This window comes from Agelaius phoeniceus, chromosome 3 (assembly GCF_051311805.1).
Source record: "Agelaius phoeniceus isolate bAgePho1 chromosome 3, bAgePho1.hap1, whole genome shotgun sequence".
Taxonomy (NCBI): Eukaryota; Metazoa; Chordata; class Aves; order Passeriformes; family Icteridae; genus Agelaius; species Agelaius phoeniceus.
In genome coordinates, this window is record NC_135267.1 from 6418719 (window position 1) to 6441191 (window position 22473).

At 43.4% G+C, this 22473-nt stretch overlaps 1 protein-coding gene across 6 annotated transcripts in view; it reads left to right on the forward strand.

Moving 5' to 3' along the window:
* Window positions 1–22473, forward strand: part of RUNX2 (RUNX family transcription factor 2) — a 159039-nt gene that overhangs the window by 33029 nt on the left and 103537 nt on the right. The gene's annotated exons all lie outside the window — the stretch shown is intronic.

Below are 22473 nucleotides of genomic sequence, written 5' to 3' on the forward strand. Positions count from 1 at the left end.
AAGCATCCTTAAAGATCATCTAGCTCCAGGCCCTCTAATATGGCTTTCTGCACTTTGTACAGCCCCTTTGAACAGTCAGGATTTCCAGTTCCTTAACTCCTAATCCTCAGGGTATTTTCTCTACTCTGTGGTTGTCTAGCAAGTGGTGTCTGTCCTGTAGTGATTTTTGGTGTCCTGAATGACATTTGGTTCTTGTTATATGTAGATATGGGCAGTCCATGGTTGTTTGTAAATATGCATGTTCATGGGAAAGCTCCCAACTTTTTCCTGTGGGTGAAGATGAGATGTTTGTAAAGGAGAAAAAAGAGAAGAAGGTAGGCCAGCTCCTTCCTGAGCTCAGGTGGATTTTGCATTCAGGATTTCTCAAGGCCATGCCTAGTGGGAGAAGCTGACATTGGAACCTAATGCAAATACAACAGGAAAGGCAGAGGGGATCACAGTGGAGGCATCTGCCGTAAGTGCCTCAGGGTCCCCACTTCAGCTCTCCAGGGAAATTGGAAAATTTGTGAGCCCTGTAGACTGGAGTGACAATAAATCTGTGCTGGGGGAAGGCACATGGCTTTGCCTTGCACATCCTCGAGCAGGAGGAATCCCAGGGGCTGGGGGACATGAGGGTTGCTTGGGTGTTCTCTTCCAGTCACAGCTGTGCTGTCTGTGGAGGACAACAGTCCCTATGCTCATCAGCATCTCACCACTTCCCAGTGCCCCTCTATCAGCATCAGTCAAAACAAGCTGGCTTAGCAGAGTGCTGCTCCAAATCAGCAGTAGCTGTGGTGGAAGATGAGTGAGTGAGAGGCAGGGTGTGATATCCCTGGCAGTTGGCACAGCTGCAGCCTGGAGAGGCCACGTGAACACAGCCCTGGCTGTGCTGGACTCCGTTACCCCCCCAGGCTGACAGAATGTCCGAGCTGTGTGATGGATAGCAGGGGCTGTGGAGTGGACACTGACCAGGTTTCCATTAAACATCCTGCTGAGATCGGCTTCTGCTTCGGGAATGGAAAGTGAGCTCCAAAAAAGTCAGTTCCCATTAGCCGAGTGCCTAAGCAAGATTTATTTTTTAAAGCGTTATTTAAAAATTTATAGAGTTTGTTAGGCAAAGAAAAATTTTAGTCTCAGCGAGCTCTACTACAGTGTCAGAAATCTCTGAAAACAGAGGCTGTTCCTGGAAAAGTTGACAGTGTACTGGCCATAAACCTGGTGTTTCAAGACCTTATTGGTCATTTCTCCCTTACGGGGGAAAAATAATTGAGATCTATTAGAGGGCAGAAAGCCTCCAGGCTGTTTAAATCTGGAATTCTGCAGCCTGACATTAATGAGAAAAACTTTTTTTTTTTTTTTTTTTTTTTTTTAGCCAGTATTTGGCCACTTCATTTCTACATTACAGACAGTAATAAATCATCAAGTTGTTTGTGAGAAGTTTGGCTTGATGCATTTCTAAATGCAAGGTACCAGTGCGGTCACTGTGAAATCCCATTTCACTGTGGCTCACAGTATTGCAATGACCTTTTTTGTTGTCTTTTGTAATTAATAGCTTCATTTTCTGTCACTTCTCTATGCTGCCTATATAAATATTTCTGAAATGGAGCCTCTCATATTTGCTAACCTCGTCGTTCATTAGCGGCAGTGAACACATGGGAGTAATTTGGGATGCCAGGTGTGCTGCTCTCTGTGTTACTGTCCAGAACGTCCCTCCTGTTCATTCAAATTGTGTTGAAAAGCTCACATTAAAGAGAAAAACGTGGAAATGGGGAGTTCTCTCCTGCTGCTCCATATATGTTGGCCAGGATGCAACCATAAAGCCAAGCAGTAACTGATGTCTCCACATCCCTATCTCTAAAGACTTACAGTTCACAGAAAAGCAGAGCAAATTATTAAAATTGTAATTTTTGAGAAAGTAGACTTAAGTGTCTAGTGCTGTTAGGGCAGTGAAAGGATCCAGCATGTTTTGAATGTCATTTTGATCACATTGATTTAAGTTCAGTCATATCTAAGACATGGGGCAGAGCAGAGGTGCTCTAGAACCTACCAATAAATGCTGAGCAGTGGTGATAGAAAGAGACTGATATCTAACAAGCCCATCATTTCAAGATTAGTTGATGAAATGTTCAATTAAATTAGTTTTTTCAGTGATGTTAATTTTCTGTAGACCTCAGTACAGAGCAGATAAACACTTTTCCCTGCTTGAGAGGATTCTGGCTTTCCAGAAGCATTAACCAGTAATTCTGAAGTACTACAAGTCATGCAGTTCATGACAGAGTTCCAGAGGCATTCAGACAATACTCTTTGGCAGATGGTGTGACTCCTGGTTCTTTTCAGGGCCAGGAATTGGACTTGTGATCCTTGTGGGTCACTTTCAACTCAGATAATTCTGTGATTCTGTGATGTGAGAAGAAATTCTTCCCAGAGATGGTGATGAGGCCCTGGCACAGGCTGCCCAGAGAAGCTGTGGCTGCCCCATCCCTGGAAGTGTCCAAGGCCAGGTTGGATGGGGCTTGGAGCAACCTGGGATAGTGGAAGGGGTCCCTGCCCATGGCAGGGTGTTGGAACAAGGTGGTCTTTAAGGTCCCTTCCAACACAAACCATTCCATGCTTCTATGTCTTTAACACACTTTCTTAATGATCTGGCATGGACAAGAAAGTCCAAACCTGCATATAATACCACAGGTAAACAGGCATCCAGTGTGTTCAAGCATGGGAAAAAAGCTTCAGAGGTTCCATCTTAAAGAACCAGGATGAGTGGAAATCCCCATCAAGATAAGGAACCAACAGACTGTGCCATTACACAAAAGACAGAGGGAACACTGGCATTTCCCAGAGTTTTGCCTCCAGGGCATGGCAAAAGCTAAGACTGTTATCATTTGTGGTCAGAGATCTCATTGTACTTTCACCAGCATGTTCACATTGGATGGTGAATGCCAACCTGCACTACCTTACATGGAGGAGTTTTCACTGCTGCTTCAAGTGATTAGTACCTTTTGATCTGATTGATGGGTTCCTGATTTCCATGCAAAGTCCCCAAATTACATGATGTGATTCATTGGTGAGGACAACAATTCTTGCTGGTGGTTTTTAAATCACGAGTGTTTGTGTTTTGTGCCAAACTAAGATTGAATTTCTTTAGATAGTCATGGTCTTGCCTATTGAGCAGGTTTCTGTGCAGGTTTGGTCTTACTTCTCTATGTCAGACTGAGAGGAAGTACATAAAATACATTAACTCATAATACTCCAAAAGTAATAAGTAAAGCATTGTCTCTCTAAAATTGTTCCAAAGAAGAAGGTGATATTTCATAGAATCATGGCTATTGTTAGAAAGGACCTGTTTTGGCTAAATGATTTCAAAGCAGGTTGCATCTTTGAACTTTCTATTAACCTGTCAGAAAGTTAAATCAATTTATAGAGCGAATCAGTGCACTTTTTCTTTTTTTTTTCTTTTCTTTTTTTTTTTTTTTTTAATTTTTTTGTCCTTCCTTAAAACCTCAAAACCACAATGGGTAATTCCCCTAAGATCCACTTTAGACATTTGTGGTGTGCAGTGTGAAGAGTAGGTGCAGCTGGCCAAACCCCGGCTCTCTTATTCTTTCAAACATTTTCCTCCTGTTTTGGCGAATAACACAAGCTGCTGCCCTCTCCCCGCAAAACCAAAGGCCAACTCGAATAGCTGTATCAGCCTAAATCTTGCTTCTCTTGAAGTGAGAGTTTTGCCATAAACTCAGAGGAGAACTGGATCTGGCCCTTCCTGCTGGGTGAAAGCTCTGTCTCCAGTTGCCACAGCTCAGTTGACAGCAATTCTTCCGCTACGGAGCCGAGAGACCTTATCAAGCATGAAAAACTGACAAATAGTGTTTAACCACAATGATCACCACAGGAAACATTGGCCTGAAATTTCAGTTTTGTTTTGAAAACAGAGGATTTGGGGGAGAGAGAGCATTGTTAAATCCAGCTTGGATCAAAATACGTTTGTAGCTTTTTTTAGTGTGCCACAGAAAGACTGTGCTGTCGCTGACATCTTCAGTGGCTCTTCACAGTGCTGAGAGGCTCAGTCAGAGCATTTGGCTCAGATGTGGGACCTGGAAAGTCTGTGAGCTTAACAAACCAGCCTTATTTGGTTGTATTAGTAAGGACCGTTTGATAATGGTCAGTACAACTTCCGTAATTTATCAGAGCTGCAATAGCTTTGTAGTAAGGTGTGTGACTCTGGTGGACAAACAGCTGGACATGTGTGCACTCACACCCAGAAATCCAACTGTGTCCTGGAGAGGAGTGGGCAGCAGGTGAGGGAGAGGATTCTTCTCTACTCTGCTCTTGTGAGACACTGCCTGGAATACTGCATCCAGCTCTGGGATGCACATCATAAGAAGGGCATGGACATGTTGAGGACACTCAGAGGGCTGGAGCACGTCTGCTGTGAGGATGGGTTGTTCATCCTGGAGAAGAGAAGGCTCCAGGGAGACTTCACTGCAACCTAGCATTTAAAGGGGAGTTGTAAAAACGTGGGAGAGGGACTATTTTACACAAGCACAGAGTGATAGGACAAGGGAGAGCAGTTTTAAAGTGAAAGAGAGGAGATGTAGATTGCATGTTAGGAAGAAATTCTTTACTCAGAAGGTAATGAAGCACTGACACAGGTGGCCCAGAGAAGCTGTGACTGACTCATCTCTGGACGTGTTCAAGACCAGGCTGGATGAGGCTTGGAGTAACCTGGTCTAGTGGAAGGTATCCCTGCCCATGGCAGGGGGGTTGGAACTGGGTGGTTTTAAGGTCTCTTCCAACTCAAACCATCCTGTGATTCTGTGACTCCATGGCTAGGAAGGGATTTTTCATTACCATGTTCCCCAGACTTGAAATAGGAGAAAATTCCCCAGAGCTTACAACACAAGGGGATAAAACATGGTAGAGAAAGCAGAGAGGAGACTGCCCTACATATGGCACTGTCAAGAGCTGAGACAAAACCTCTGCCCCACAGCAGAGCATCCTCTGCCCATCCTGCCTGCAGAAACCTGAGGCAGTTGCAGGCACCGAGCCGAAGAACTGAGAAATGGATTTTACTATTTACATTACCATAATTTATCTGTAGCATAATGTTGAAATTGCCACTAGAAAAAGATTAGAACCATGTTTCCTGCTGGGTTTCCTCGCTGCTCAGGCCACACACATGCAGCGTGTGCCATTAACCGTTGCAGAGCTCCCGTGCCTGGCACAGGAAGGTGCTCGTGCAGTGGCCTCCAGCAGTAGCAAGATTTACAAACCATCAAGAAAACAACCTCCTGCACCATTCAGTCATGTCCTGTGGTTTGCTGCTGCTATTTACCTGATTTCTGCTCTGTTCTCATTGCCCTGGTTGATTATTTCTTTGTCTTTTTGATCTGAAGCAATCAGCATTTTACACTATGCAAAATCCTGCAATCCAGGAAAAAACTCGCTCCCCTTCCCTCACCCCCCTTGCTGCCTGGAATTGTGTCTTTCTGACACCGTAGACGGATTGGCACAGCACAAGTATGTGTGTGCTTTCTTCTGATTTAATTGGATTTGCTTGTCTGAAATGTAGTATGTTTGCTAATTCCATAAACGAGCTACTGTAACGAAAATCAGGCACAGTTGCCCAAAAGAAAAAAAAAACAAACCAAAAAACAACAGATTGCATTTTAGTCCAAAAGGGATATTTCCATGCTTTAAGGGTGGTCTCCCTTCTCCCTTTAAAATGTTCTTTAATCACTATGTGTCTTGGTTAACATCTCTGTTTTTACAGTATTCCTGTGGTTTACATTCAGAGCTGGATAGGTGGTGTTTTAATACACATTTTATTGTTTCGAGTCAAAGCAGTTTCATTTTCCCTGGATTCTTTACCTACTGTTGATTGAAAGATTGGAAGTTTTATACTGCGATCTCACTAGTTGAGGGAAAAGATCTGAATCCCAGGGTGGCTCTGAAAAAAACATTCTCAGAAAACTCCCTGCATTGTGCTTGCAGCACAACCTAACACTGAAATGTAAAGCCATATTTCCATTTCCTTGTACTTAATGTGAGGCACCCAATTGTATTTATGTCCTGTGCTATTTCAGGGTCAAATGTGGGAGGTAAAAAAACTGTGCAGGAAACCTCAGCAAGGGGAGAAATTTCCCTCCGTAGAGATTTGGTTGATTATTTGCTGTATTCTGGAGGCTTCAATCACATTTTTGCTGTCTACCAACCAAAGGAATTCCTGCAGCAGTCAGATGCAAGCCTTATGCAACACGACAGGTGCTAATCTTCCAGGAAATTCATCCTACATCCCACCCATTAAGGGAATTTTATGTAAAAATGGTTTAATGTCTCTTTAAAGGTGTCAGCAAGCATGTGAGGACCACACAGCTTGGGTTCCACTGCAAGTAATGGAGTGAAATTGTCTGCATAATTATTTTGGTTGGATTGAGAATCTGCAGCCCTCTCTTGCTGCAGGAAATAAACCTCTGTTAAAACCATATGGCAGAATTCTCAGAAGAGACGTGAGTACAGGGCCACTTCTCTTTCACATCTCTAGGCAGAGCTGGAGAAAGTTGTTATGTTTGTGCATAATTAATCCTTCTTTTTCCTTGTGAGCAGACACAAAAATGTCATTTTTAGCACGTGTGTGGGTGCTGGTGTGTTTGTTTGCATACACACACACACATACTCTTGCTTTCAGTGTAGTGAAGTAGCAAGGATTGGGGCTGCCTCGGAACAAACTTAGAGCCATGGAAGGAATGTACAGTCATGTGTACACAGCAGACCTGCTTCACTGAGAAACCAGCCAGAATGAGTTATGCTTAAATTTGGGAGAGGCAACGGGACTTTGAGAGACCACAACCAATGGAAAGCATGTTACCTGGCTTTAAAGGAGGCCACTTAATGCACGCATGAAGGGAAATGCAAAGGGCAGGTTTTAATTACAGTGCACCTTGGAGCGCAAGTCCTGTGAGGACAGCTGAGGGAGCTGGGAAAGGGGCTCAGCCTGCAGAAAAAGAGGCTCAGGGGGGACCTTATTTCTCTCTATAAGCCCCTGACAGGAGGGTGCAGCCAGCTGGGGGGTCAGTCTTTTCTCCCAGAGACAGGACAGGACAAGAGGACACGGTCTTAAGCTGTGCCAGGGGAGGTTTAGGTTGGACGCTGGGAAGAAGTTTTTCACAGAATGAGTGATTGGGCATTGGAATGGGATGCCCAGTGAGGTGATGGAGTCACTGTCACTTGAGGTATTTAAGGAACACCTCAAGTGTTAAGGTGGATGTGGCTCTCAGTGTCATGGTCTGGTTGACAAGGTGGTGCTAGGTCATATCTTGAATGATCTCAAAGATCTTTTCCAACTGAGTTGATTCTGTGATTCTGTAAATGCCAAGGTGTGAAAATCTCAGAGTTTGGTAGTAGTTTAATTGTCTTAACTGTCACGTGAACAAGCCATGGCCTTCACTTTAAATTCACCAGCAACGGTATGCATCTATTTATTTTAGTGGGGATTTATACCCCAATCAACAAGAAAGCAAGAAATAGAATCAAAATTATAACAAACAGTAATACCAACCATTCTCAGATGCATATCAAGAAACTTTCTCACAGAAAAGCAAAACAGGATAAACTACTTTTTGGTTTCAAATCCAAGTGATGTGCTGGAAGTAAATTACCCCCACACCTGATGAGAGAGTGAGGGTAGGGATGGATGTCCTGTCCAAATGATGCCATGAAGTATCAGCATCATGGAGAAGGGAGTGTATATTACAAGACATGTAATTTTAAATCAGTATCATGTCAGAAATGCTGCCTCTTGCTGGGAGTTAGACTTGACAGCAAATACCCTTAGCAGTAGTTTGGCCATCTCAATCCATCAGGCATTAGAAACTGGGTTCAGTCTTAGTCTAATGTTGGTCCTTTGATGAAAGAGGATTGTTAGCACATGGAACCTTTTGTCAAGGAAGGAATAACTTATTTTGATTTCAAAACTGGTCAAGGATGGGGACATTGACAACCAAACTCCCCTGTGCTGCCAAAAGTAGAATAATCCCACGGACCTTGTGGGAAGCTGGAGTGAAAGGACAAGGAAAGATCCATCCTACCTCGAGAAGAGTTAAAAACCAGATTTCTTCCTTTTTCATAGTGCTGAGCTCTCTGCAGACTTTGGGTGAAAAATCACTTTCTTCTTTTAAGCTTTGACTTCCTCAGAGTTTGTGTTGAAGCTGGAAAAAGTTTTCCATCCCTCTTTTCTGTTGTTGCCTTTTTACTTCATTTTAATTGGTTAAGACAGATGAGTTTTGCTTATTAAAAAAACCAAGGCAAGGCACCAGTAGAAGATATCCAATTTCTTCAACATCACCAGGGTTGCTCATTTTACTTTTCTTGGACAAAAGGGAAGAACACTTTGCCTTCTATTTTCCGTCATTCTTTGATGGAATTAAATCAGGGTTGTACTTACAGAAGAAGGAAACTCTCCTATGTAAGTGTTGTCCTCTGAGCCATGGAGCCAATGGCTGGAGTGTGCCTTATTTTCTTTGTGTAAAAAAAAGCAAACAGTGGGGCTAAAAGATAGATGAGAGCTCATACCTAAATTCCATAACTGAAGGATCAAGTTTTGGTCCTGCAGAGACAAAACTGTAACCATTACAGTGGAAGCAGCTATATTATTCCTTAAAATGAGTCATATGACATTAAAATCAAAGCAAATACTAAAATTTGAATCTGTACAAGCTGTAAAGTCTTTAAGGCCAGGCTGTCTCCCTCTGAAGATGGTGACAAAGCCTCTGTTCATGGCTCTGGCAGATGGCTTGGGCCCCAGACAATCCCACTTTTCCAATTGTAGGGTCATACATTTTTATCCTCTGAATTAAATAAGGATTTGCCACCCGCACAATAAAACCCAAAGAACGAAACTTGCTTTAAATAGAACGAGCTATTGAGGTGATATTAATAGCACGGGGATAATGAGTATTTCCAGAATTTAAGTACTTCAGTGTTATTTCTGCCTGCTTTAGTAGAGCAGAATAAAATATCCTTGCCACTCTTGCATTGCAGAGATGATTTCCACTGGTGCTCTGTAGTGGGTGTCCAAACTGAATGACGCACCAAAATATTAATAAAATAGAAATTATTCAAAACACCTGCCAGTGATGATCCAATATGTTCTAACATCTTTCCAAACTGGAAGCAGGCATATATATTTATATATATAGATATAGATATACACACACACACACAGCTGTATGTATGTGCTTGTGTACATCTTTAAAAGCCTTCAACTACACAGCTGCCCATTTGGACAACTTGCGTTTTTTATAACAAGGCATTTACAGCTTGTGTTTCTTGGATTTCCTTTTTATTTTTCCAGTGGATTGCACCCAGAGCATCATAGAATCACAGAACGGTTTGGGTTGGAAGGGAACTTAAAGATCATCTCATTACAAGCCCCTGCCATGGGCAGGGGCAGCTTCCACCAGACCAGGTTGCTCCAAGTCCTGTCCAACGTGGCCTTGGACGCTTCAGGGATGGGGCAGCCACAGCTTCTCTGGGCCAGGGCCTCACTATTCTCACAGGAAAGAACTTCTCCCTAAAATATAATTTAACTCTCCTCTCTTTCAGTTTAAAGCCATCTGCCATGTCCTACCACTCCAGGCCTTTGCCTGAAGTCCCCTTCCAGTCATGCCCAAGCAGAATCCTGTTTATCAGTGAAAAAATGAAGTAGTTATAGCAGGATAAAAGTGCAACCTGTGAACTATAATCTACTTTAAAAAATCCAGTTGAGGATTGTGCAGGTCAGGGGCCTGGTGACAAGTCAGTGGTTTCCTTGTCTCATATGCTGTGTCCTGTCTGGTGACCAAAAGTTAAAACCCTCTGAGTTCTCCTGGTATATGGGCAAGGGAGATTCATGAATTCATAAATAAACCCCAGATCCTTCTTGGACTGATCTCCTTTGACATGCTTTGAGGAGACCCCCACTTTCTACTCAATCTGATACGTCTGGAAGCGGTAGAAGAGCTATTTGGGGTTTCTTTGGGATGAGCTCCTGAGGAGCTCCCTGCAGGAGCAGCCAGAGGACGCAGGGTTCCTGCAGTACCCACAGCCTTTCCCAGGCTTTTCCCGGTGTTCATCTGCTCCATTCTCGGCTCTGTGAATGGCATCACCCACTGCTTGTGTTGGCCACCCTCCAGCCCTGCCTGACGGGCACATCCCCCCGCCGCCCGCATTCCTGGGGATTTGTTACCTTCTGGTGGCCAAACGCGCAGGCAGCCGGCACAGGGGGCGAGATTTATTCTCCAGGACTCTGTTTTCCTATTGTTTTTAAGTTCATGGGAGGCTCCCCATCACTAAACAAACTTTAACAACTGCCGGCAGAAGGGTCAGGCCCCTGCCAGAGCCCTTCACAAAAATCTCACATTCCTCGCGCCCAAATGCGGCTGTGTCACTCCCCTCCCTCCCCTCTGTCCCCCTTGGGGCTTTTGTAGGAGGCATCACCCCTGAGCAGGTTGAACACCTGGCTGAGGCACTGGATTAGCAACCTGCAGAGCCCATAAGGACAGGCTTAACTTTGGTCTGCAGTGTGCATCTCATGGTTTTTGGGCATGGTGCTAATAAACAGCTGGTCTGGGGTGACACAGCCATTTTTAGGGCTCAGGGGTTGGTGTGAGATGAATGTATGCAGGGATGGAGTTTCTGTAGCAAGGGTGGGAGTTGGGTTAGTGTAGCTCACAGCAGAAAGGAGCTTTTCTTTCCTTTCCACCAAAAAAAAAAAAGCCAAAACCCCAACAGAGCTAATTATGAATTAAACACTTTCAGGAAGAAGTAATGTAAATAATGAGGCTGTTTTGTTGGAAAATCCCAGGATTTTATAGTCCACTGCATTGAGGAGTTCTCTGCACTCTCATAGAAGACATAGCTTGTCCAAAACCTTTGCTTCTGGCTTTAGTGTTTGGGATTTTTCCCCAAGAAATTTGTCATTTTGGTGTCTCTCGTTCTTCACACTGGCATGGAGAGAAGGTTTAACAAGAGAATGGCCAGGGCTACTCTTTGTGGGACCATCTCACTTAGAGTAACCAGCAGACACACAAATAAGAAAGCAAAAACCAAAATCAATCATGGATTAGGATCTGGACCTTCCCTTGGGGTTGCAGGAATACTCTCAAGAATTGGGTGCAAAATTCTTGTTTGTGGTGTTTTGCTCAAAAACTAGTGGGCACTCAGAGTCCTACTCTCTAAATTAATGGTGAGGTCAATCTTGTAATATCCACTCTGAGGCAAAGCAATGATAATTGTTCTGAAGTTAGAGCTGTAGGAAACCCTGGAACAGAGGGTTTAAGACCAGCACTTCCAAACCCCCATGGGTTTTCTGTAGTCAGGAATAGCTGAGCAGATGTTGCCTGCATTTTGCTCTGCCCTTTCATGGCAGCTCAAGGTCCTGAGCTCTTTTCCTGAGCATCAGGCCCTCAGCAGCAGGAGCTGCTGACTGCATGGACTCATGTTCCAAGTATTGTGTACGTGACTTCACCAAGCACAGACAATCACTCAGCCCCAGAACAGTAGGGCTAAAAAGAAACCTCAGGCGGCCTAGTCCTAGTCCATTTTTCCTCAGAGGAAGTATTAGATATACTTAGATCATCACTGACTTCTGTCCAAATTTTTAAATCCTCCAGTACTGAGCCTTCCACTTACTTACCAAGTCTGGAGTTTGTGGTGTTTTTTTTCCCTTTATACTTAAAAAGGAATTTGCTAATACTGTACATTAATCTCTTAAATCTCCTCTACCTCAGCTGAAGGCAGCTTTTTCTTGTGCTGTTCTCAGCTGACACAGAGATCAATCGATTACCATTTTCTGTAGAAAACATTTTACTCTTATCATGTCCTTTCCTGCTCGTCTCTTTTCTAGACTAAACAAATGTATTTCCTTCAACTTTTCCATGTTGCTCATGCTTTCTGAATCTGTTATCGCTCCTGTTGCTCTTCTCTGTATTCTCTCTCATCTGTCTGCATCTTTCTTAGAGGGTGGTGTCCCACACTGGATAAAGCAGTCCAGCTGATGTCTCACCACTTCTGAGCAGCCTGTAATAGATACCTTCTATGTCTTGTATGCAACATGACCATTAATCTTTCCCAGAAATGCATTTACTTCATTTTTAAAAAAAAAAAGAAACAGAATGCCATTATTGACTCATGTTCAACGTGCAACTCCCTGCCACCCCCAGATCTCCTCTGCAGGGCTGCTGGTTAATAGGTTTGTCATTGTGGTGCATTTGGCTTCTTGCTTCAAAGTATAACACAAAGCACTTAACTTTTACTGCATGTCATCTTACTAATGACATGTCAAGCACAATTTCTCTTCCTTGCTAAGTTCGTTCTGAATTCTGAGCTATTTCTCCAAGTCTGAAGACTCCACCTTACTGGAAGTCATCTAAAGATTTTCTAATTGTGCTTTGTACTGCATCATCCAAGTTATTAAAGGAAGTATCAGCTTTTAATTGGCTGAAGATGCATAAAACACTTGCCATTTCAATATCAGTAGTGATAGTCAGTGGGCAATTTTGTCACACCCAACCCCCATCCATTCATCCTCTATGGCTGTGTTTTATCTTTCATATCATAGAATCATAGAATGGTTCCAGTTCAAAAGGACCTTAAAAACCTTAAAAAATCTAACTCCAACAGCCCCTGCCCCTTTGGGCAGGGGCACATTCCACTATCCCAGGGTGCTCCAAGCCCCATCCAACCTGGTTTTGAACACTATCAGCATTGGGGCAGCCACAGCTTCTCTGGGTAACTTTTCTAGTACCTCACCACAGTAAAGAATTTCTTCTTAATATCTAATCTAAACCTACCCTTTTTCTTTCTTTCTCTCAAAGACCTGAAAGCAGAAGTTAATCCATCTCAGCCTCCACCAGAGCCAGAAATGCCCCTGCTGGCATTGGCAGGGAGAGGTGAAGCATAACAAGGGTTAAAAACTGCGACTCACCTGCAGGATTGTTGGCAACATCTTCGGGCCAATGTTTCTTCTCTTAAGCCCAGCTGCAGTGTTTATGTGCTGCTTAAGGCTGTCCTTCCTCAGAACTTACACATCATGTAGGTGCTTGTGCAAGAGCTCTGAGTACACAAAAAGTTGAATGCCTCGTGTAGCATAAAAGTTGCCCCATGAACCCACTCACTGCCATCAGCACCAGACATTTTATGCATTTGTGAGTAAAAATAAGAGCAAAGAATAGTGTTAAGCGTAATTTTTATTGGGAAACCACCAATTCCTTATACCTTTCAGGAGGAAGAAAGGGAGGCATCCATCAAACTGTCATTACAAATTTGATGCCACAAACCTAAACTCATGGAGCCGCCAGGAATCTGTAAACCTTTTAAAGGATACGCCTGTTTTTGACATTCAAAATAAAAAATCTTTATAGATTTTTGTGGAAACACCGATCAGCCAGCAGCTAAATGACATTTTTCAGCAGTCAGACAGACTCCACACAAACTGAATAGATGTCCAGTTTTAGAAGGACAGGTAATTACTTTCTGTGCTATGCCCAGGAACAGAAAATACTTGGCCTGTTTTACTTACTGAGTAGGAAAAGATGTTTGAGGGTGGTTGGTTGGGTGGTTGTTTTTTTTTTTTTTTTCTAAAGGCTGCTACATCCTGGCTTCTGTCTCCATATAGCCTGAGTGTAGGTGCCCTTTATATAACAATAACTTGATACTACTCAAAATACTTGGCGCTGCAAGCAGGGGAGTGGAATGCAGTAAGAACACTTTAGCAGGTCTGAGGGTGAGTAAACTCCAGTAGTTTTGGAAGGAGAGGACAGAGCTTTCAGTGTACGTCTCTCCCTTGGCATTTGCCGACAATAAGAACACAAGGATTAACATAGCAGACTCCGTTTATTACACTTGGGTGGATAAAGCAATTATCTGTCTATCACAGCTGTAGTAAATTGTGCAACAGCATTAACATGGGTGGATACGTGGATAAATGCTACTCTGCCACAGAGGGTGCTGATACACAAGATAATCCTTCAAGCTGAACTTGTAAAGACTGTTTTCTTTCAGAGTTTAGATCATGTTACCCACCAGTATAGATTGAAAATGCATCTTTTTTTCTTTTTAACCACATTTTCAGGTTTCTTTAGCCATCTGAATTGTATTAGCAAGGTTATTTTAGAAATATCCCGCTTTATTCAAGTTTAAACTGTCTGCTCAAAACCTGCTGCACGGATATAAACACAGCAGTTTTCTAACATAGCAAAACAATCTGTTGAAAGATAGCAAACACACACACATCCATCCATTATTGCTTAACTGTTGTGTCTTCCATGCCTGAATTCCCACTGTAACCGCAGCATTCAGCGTGTAGTGTGCTCCTGGTTTTGGGGGTGTAAAACAAAACCAGAAATGAAAATGCACCTATTGATGTCCAGAGAGCAGTGCAGCATCTGAGAGCTCTACACTAGATTTAAACTAAGCGCCTTAAGTCTGGTTTAATGGCTGTGTTTACATCATTCCCCCCCCCCCCTTCTTATTCTTTTAAAGTAATCAGGTTTCACAAGCGTTAAGAAAACCATCCCCTCCTGCCAGCTGGAGGGAAGCCAGTTCAAGGAGATTTTTTTTTTCTCTCCCCCTCCTTTACCCCCTTCTTCACTATGATCTTTACTTCCTGGTGCTGCAGCAAACAAGCAGCAGAAATTGGTGAGGTATTTGCAGGATAGCTACCTTCTTGGTGGGGGGCAGGGGGAAACTTTGCTCCTCAAAGATTTTGCTACGTTCATGAAGATGATAAATCAGAATGAGGAGCTCTTGAGCTCTTTTTGGGACTGCCCTTGTTTTCCCTCATCCCTGCTTCTGATGAAAAAAGGGGGAGGAGGAGGGGGGAGTGTAACAGATACCAGCATGCGAAGGGAGCTAAGGCAGGGACCAAGACTTGCGTGACAGTCTCTGTTTATATGAGTTGTCTTTAATGTCTACAAGCAGCCATACCAGCAATGTTTAGCTGGTTTCCGGGCTCACGTGAACACAGATTCCTTTATGTTCGTCAAGGATGGATAAAGGTGAAGGCAGGGCATTGTGGAGAAAGGGGGGTCCCACCTGCTCCTTCCCTGAGCTGGCCTGTTTGGGCTGATGAACCTACGGTGCGTTGCTCAAATCAAGCTTCAAAATCCTAATCAGAATTAGAAAGTTTTTCAAGAAGAAAAGAGAAAGGAGCAACCCCACCACTGCAGCAAGGGCAGACCTGGCTCATTCACCTTGAGTACAGAGTCAGAGCAGAGGGCTGCACGAGTCCTGCAGCTCTGGATGAGTTGGAGGGTAGGAGGGAACTGGTGCAAAAGCAAGCACAGTCGAGCCCTTTCCTGCTCAGTTTGTCCTTTTTCTCAAAGCACTGTTTTGGTTTCATTTGCTTCCAATTTTGCTGCTTTAACACACTCTTCCCTTTGCAGTGCCTGACCAGCTTGGCCCCTGCCACCTGCCCCCATCAGTCCCTCAGCTGCCAGACAAGCAGCCTGAAGCCCTGCTCCAAGGAGGCATTTTTCACCTCTCTGTGTAGAGAAATTCTGTGAGCAGCAGGTTCCTTTGCAGCTGTTGCAGTTTGCTGAAAACCCCCAGCCTCTGGGTCTACCCTTCAGCTGGGTCCATGCTCTTCACAGCCCCCAGCTGAAGTTTAGAAAGCAATTTGTATCCTCAAAAGCTTTAGAGTCATTCCCATGGGTACAAAGGGACACAGGTTACAACCCCCATGGATCATTTCTTCTCACCGTTCCTGCCCCTTCCTCCCTCCAACTACCCTTTTTGTCCTGGTGGGATGAGCTGAGAGGACATTTCCTTTGGTCCCAGTAAATCAGTGGAGACATGACCATTGACACCAGAGATGCTCTATAGGCTTGTCCTCAGTGCTGAGGTTCCAACCTCCCTCAGGGGTAGGAGTCACAGCTCTGGGAAGATGGAAATGTCCCTGGTTCCCCCAGAATCTGGACCTGGTCCTTTTGGACCCATATCAGTAGTCTGCAGAGCAGGAGTCAGGGAGGAGGGGCTCATTAGGATTTTGGCAAATGGATACACATTAGATCTGTTTCACAGGAACTGAGCCCCTCCACAGTGTGCATTCGTCTGTCTTTATTATTTCCTTTTCTCTGCAGTAGTTTCAGGTACAGGTCTCAGCTGCTTTGGGTAAAAATATGCCTTTTTTAAGAACAAAAAGAGACGGGGGCTTGTTTTCTGCCTGCGCCTGAGTGACTCCTGTTGGCACGAACAGGGCTCTGTGTAGAGTCAGAAGACTAAACTCCCAGTCTAATGCAAACTGGTGCCCTTAGCTATTTAAAAAACAAACTTTCTTTTTTTTTCTTCATTGAGTGAATTAACTACAGTTACTGCACCTATGTAGCTCCTTCTTTTATGAACTATAAGAACCTTTCCTATGCACAGCCTATGGCCTAATTATGTAATTATGTCTCTTGGGTGGATTATATTTTTCTCCTCATAATTGTGTCTTTACCTAAGAGACTGGAAGGGTTCCAAGCTTTCTCCTTTCCTGGGCAAAAATTGTTTGGCTCTCGTGTTTTGGGTTTTTTTCCATGAACTTTGGATTGGGTGCATTCAGTAGGATTGAGTGGAGAGAAACCAGCCCAGTGACAATTTATCACAAGACAAGGGACACAAGAGGGATCCTCATTACTTTCTTCATAGGTTTTTTCCTTGCAAAGAGCTAATGTGAGTCTTCTGGGCTTCTGGTTTATGGCTCCCTTATTTTTACCTCCAGTGCATAGATTGACACTGCTTTGGAGTGACATCTTGCTGCAGTAAAGTATTGTCTGAAATTTGTAACAGAACAGTGAATATTTTTGCTTCATGGTGAATGCTCAGCATTATTCAGTCCCTGCACAACAGCTGTTAGGAAGCCTTGGGTTCAGGTCTCAGCTCCTTTGCTGCGGCATAAATGTGGGTCCCTTCAGCCTGTAGCTGAATTCAGTCAAACCCATATCAGTACCTTCCAGTTACCCCTGTTCCACAAAACCAAACAGGATGAAATGCAGGTAGACCTGCAGAGACAATTTAAGGAGAATTTGTGGTGAAATTCAGAAGACAGGTAGTTTGTCTTTTTTGTGGTGTGAAATAGTCTTCTACGATGCGAATGCAGAAGAGTAGACACTAAAAAGTGCACTGGAATGCTGCTGGTGTTCCAGGATTAAAAGAGAAAAAATCAGAGGGCTTGTCTCGAAGACTTGTAGGGTTAGTAGGAAAAAATGTGCCCACTCTTTACCTTTTTAAAGCACTTCACCTTTGGAGAACAGAGGGAATAATCAAAAGTTGGGTTCTTGATCTCTGTTGCATTTCTCTTGGAGTCAAGAGACAGAGGTGTACAGACTATAAATTCACAGGTCATGAATTCTTCTACTTTCTGCCACCCCTTAACCTGAAGAAAAGTCCCTTTTTCTGTTGATTCACTGAACCCAGAGAAATCCTTGGTTACTACCCTTGAGCTCAAAGAATTTTTATCTACCTTTTCCAGCTGTAGTCACTCCATGGAATGACTCCAAACTTCACTATCTGGTGCTGGGCACATTTGTGACAGAGAGCTAACAGAAGCCATGGTGGCATTTCACAATGGGTCATCACCCTCCATTCTGCTTGGGATGTCCCAGAAAATGTGTCTCCAGCAGGTGACAGCCCAGGCTCTTACTGCCATGACCCTTCTGCCATCCCTTGCCTCTTTTATGGAGACACCTGACTCCCACAATACTTCTTCTTAAGGCAAAAGCAGAAAAAGATAGAACTGGGTGATGACTGAAAATAGCTAGCCCAGTGGAGAGTGATAAAAGCATCTGCTGAAAATCTGGTAACCAGATCTCCTGGGTACCAGGAAAAAAAAAAAACCACACAAAAAAGCTGGTGGGTGGTGTACACGGTACAAAGAAAGGGAGTCCCTGAGTGTCAGCATCTGGCAAGGCCACGTGTAGCATAATCTGATTAGTTTTCAGTTCCACACCCACAAGCTGAAAGATAAAAACGCACACCCCTCCTCCCTGAGGAGGTAAAAATCTTCAAGCATCAACACCACATTTACATTCTGCAAGTCAGCCTCTTCCACAGACCAATTTACATCTTGCCTCCTCCAGCAGAGTGGTGGAAGTTCAGTGATGAGAGACGAGCTCACGTCCCTTTCCAGTTACCACATCCAGCAGACTCGAGATTGCCTTGCTTTGATCTGGAAGACAGCCCTGTGCTTAGTTTAAACTGAAATGATTAAGCTGGAGATGAAGACTCCTCACATCTTCTGCCATGCCTGGGATGTGATAATTGAACATCAGCTTCCATGGGCCACATGAACATGTTCTGAGGCTGTGCTGGGCTGGCGAGCAGAAGCAGCAGCACAGGCACTGACTGGCTGGCTGCAGTTTTCACTGACCTTATAGCACTCTCAGTACTGATTTGATTCATGTAAAATGGCCAAAATTGGCACTGGAGAGGATTAATGACAATGTTTCTGTCTCCAGAAGTTTATACTCAGGTTGGTGTTTGGCTTGAAACAGCTGAGGAGTGGTGAAAGATCAGAATATTTCTTGTTATTTTGGAGCAAACACTGGATTTCTGATATCCAGCGTGTTTTGTACTGTGCCAGCAGACAAATCAGAACATCTTGTTTAGCTCTTGACTATGAACTCTCAGTTTTTCTCATCTCTTTCCCATCTCCTCACTGGTGACCTGATCTTTTCCAGTGGCTTCTGGGTCCCATCCTTAGCCAGAGACTCATGGGTCAGCTTCCATTTATTTTTGACAACATTTCACATCCAAGTCTGCTGAAGTCCACAAGCATTTTTTCTCCCATCCAAGCCAAATCCATTCTACAAATTCATCCTTACAACAGAGCAACAGGCACTAAATGAAGTGTTGCAGGCATTGGGGTAGCTATAACACTATTTTATTCTACTCTTCACATAGTTTCTATATTGCTTTTTGATGTACTCACTGCTGCAGCAGATCATGGATTCTCCGTCAGCTATCCACACTTGCTACCCTAATCTTTTTTCCTGAAATAAAATTATGCCTCAGTACTGAGACTGAGGAATACAGCTTTTCTTAGCACACTCCCCTGGGATCAGGAATTTCTCTGTCAACGGACACATATATCAATGAGAGATGAAAAGCAGCTTGTGGAATGAGTTTTAAACATGTATCACATATTTCATTCCTGCTGCTTATGTGCTACTCAGAAGGTCTTTTTAGAGTGTTTTCAGCCCATACCTCATGGCTCCTCCATACTTAACAGGATTTTTTTTTTCCTGCACAGAAATCAAGGCAGGACATTTATTTAAATTGCCCACACGCCTTTGTGAGCACCTCCTAAATACAAAGGTTTTGTTGGGTTTCCTGCTTACTTTCAGTGTGAGCACGTCTCAGCCTTTATCAAAGCAGAGAAACCCATAATGTGCAAAGCTGCAATGTCATCTTGTCTCCCTGGGATATTTCACTCGGGGACTGTGGCTCCTTCTGTAGATCCCTTTGTCACAACATGACTCCGTGTTACAACCCTAAATTTTAAATGTCCAGAAGGGGAAGGCAAGTCTGCCTTTGGCCCCTTGCTGGTTTCTGGGGACTTGCAGTTCCATTGATGCCTGGGGTCTTCCAGATGTGCATAGAGTTCTCTCTTCCCTATTTTTTTTGGGTGGGTGGGGGGGAAGTAGCAACACCCAAACCCACACATCTATAGATCATTTCAATTCAACCAGATGTGGAAATCTTTTTTCTTCTTCCTGTATGCCCCTTCTTTTTTTTCCTCTCTTTTTTTTTTTCTCCCCTGCCTATCCTAAAGTGCTCTGTTAGCCAGAGCTCCCCTATAATACACATAATTAAGTATAACCTCTCTTCTAACAAAGCTATGTATGACCAAATAGAATGTGATGAAAACAAGACTGAGGGTTATCTGGCACAGGTTAGTGCAGGAGTGGCGGTGACCTGTGTAATAAATTATTTATTGAGTTACCTGAGAACAATTGAAATACATTATGCACCAGTTTGTTAGTGGTTCTTTAGTTAAAAGGTCACTACATGAACATAGCACAGGTTTTTTTCTACAGAAATTCTAAATAAAATTCACTTTCGGAGTGAACTCATTCCCAGCTAAAATCAACTCTTGTGTGTGAGACTGGAGATGGGCTTATGACATTTGCCTTATTTTGAGACCTCTTGAATTTCACAAAATCCCAGAATGGTTTAGGTTGAAAGGCGACTTAAAGATCATCTCACTCCAAACCCCTGCCATGGGCAGGGACACCTTTCACTATCCCAGGTTGCTCAATTTGCCAAAGGATGATCAGGAATGAGCAGAAGAGAAAAAAGGAGGGGAAAGAGATGTCTTTAGAAAACATAGTGGAAAATATGACTAGCAAAGGGAAAAGCAAATGCATAAAAATTGTGGGGGGAAAGAAGAGGGAGAAATCCCAAGAGAACACTGACTGCATATGTATGCAAAAGTAATTTCTTCAGATTTGGCAGCACCCAACTTGTAAAAATCTTAGTTTAAATGGATTGAGAATAGAATGCTGAAGACTAGAGTTTGGATGTAATCCTGTTAATTAAGCTGTTATTATGAAGCTTTTACAAGCCCAAAAATCATTCCCTATTTAAAATGGTTGATACTTTCTCAAGAGGGGAGTAGGCACCCATGGCAGCTCGAACATGGAGCAGCACTTTCTCCCTAAGGAGAAGGCTCCCGCCTACCCCGTGCTTTTAGACTGAGTCATTACGGGGAGAAAACCCAGACTTCAAAGTACCAAATTATGGGTCAACTAATTAATTTTTTTAAATTGCTAGAGAAGCTTCTCCAAAGTTAAATCCCATCAAGTTTACCCTCATCTCCCAACCTGAATCTTTGTCTGTCTAGAGCTATGATTTCTCTGAATCCAGTCTGGGTTTAGTTAGTTTGGATATTGCCTTGCCTGTGTGTCATGTTGGCACCGTGGTACCAATTAGATGGTGGGAACCCATGTACTCAGTACTGTGGTGAGAATTACTATTAAAAAGCATTTTTTTTTTTAGCAGTGGTAGCCTGATAGTTCAATTTCAAGATTCAGTGGCCTCATTTCTGCTTCTAAAGTAAATTAAACAGTTTTGGAGTTGGTTCTATGGCCCAAAGACTGATGGGACAATCTTCCCCTTATCTTCAGAGCTGAATTCTTGTAGACTCCAGACAGATGGCTGCAATACTGCTGAGGGACAACACGGATTATCTCAAGGCACTGGTGATTATTTGGAAGGGTTCAAGCCCAAACCATACCAGAGACCCCTCCTATTGTTAAAAGCATTAAAATATTCCCCTCAATTATTGCTTGTGCCAAGGCCCGGTACTGCTTATAGGAATGGAGGCAGATGTGGTTCTGGGTTGAAATCAAGGAGTCTGGGCCCCACTTTCAGCTCTGCCAGAGGCTTTTTGCATGACCTTGATCTGTAACTTAGGGTAGGCTTCATTCCATTTAACATTGACTAATGGCAAGGGTGTCTAATTAAACCAGTCATGTGTGCTCCCTCTCTGATCAGAGAAGGAAGAGAAAGCAAATTCAGGAGGTGAATCATGCTGTTTTAAGGCGAGTGTCAGAGACAAATGAGATTAATTGCCCTCTGGAAGTAGCTATTTCTTTCCATTAACCGAAGAGGAAGTCTACATTAGAAGAGTTTAGACTAGATGCCTGATTTATGAATGGCTAAAGTTAAGTAAAATTAGTCCTGTCCTTAATCTCTATGCATGCCTTTTTCTCCCTGTGCTGAATGATAGAAATAACACCTTCTGCACCTCACGTTCAAAGGCACCATTGGACAAGGAGCATCCTTTGGAAAGAAATTAAACCTAGGAGCAAAAATACAACCATTAGAGAAGCAAAGCCCTTGCTCTTGAAACATCTCAATGACAACATAAGCAGGACCACTGGGGGCATCCCAGTGCTTTTGCCATTTCCCCCCTTCATATTTTGTCAGCAAAACACCCCTAAATGAGTGTTCCAAATATATCCAGGGGCAGCTGGCCTGTTTTGGGTGAGTGCAGTAGGAGCACTGACCATGCAAGGGTGTGTAGGGCCCAGTCCTGGCCAGCAGCTTTGGAGGTTTTCCTTGGATACTGCTCTTCTCAACTGACAGGGACTAATTACTTTCTGGAAAATCTCCCAGAGGAATGAAAGCTGATGACTAACTATAACAGAGTTAAAGAAGAAAAAAAAAAAGGGGGAGAAGAAAAACTTGCATTTTCTTAGCAAAAATCCACAACATCTAAACCAGGCATGGAGTAATTGTCCCAGTTGATAAGTTGTAGGTACATATGAGGCTTGCTTTTGGAAGGGAAAGCTTGCCTGTTTAACTACCTTGGGTAGTTAAAGGAGAAAAAATTAAAAAAAAAAAAAAGACAAAGAAGACCTTGTGTGGGTGTCCTGATAAGTGCTTGTTTTGATCCAAATTGTAATATGTTACATGTGTATGGGCACAGCTGTGCTTGATAAGGCTTTCACCAGCACAACCATGTCCAAAACACAACCC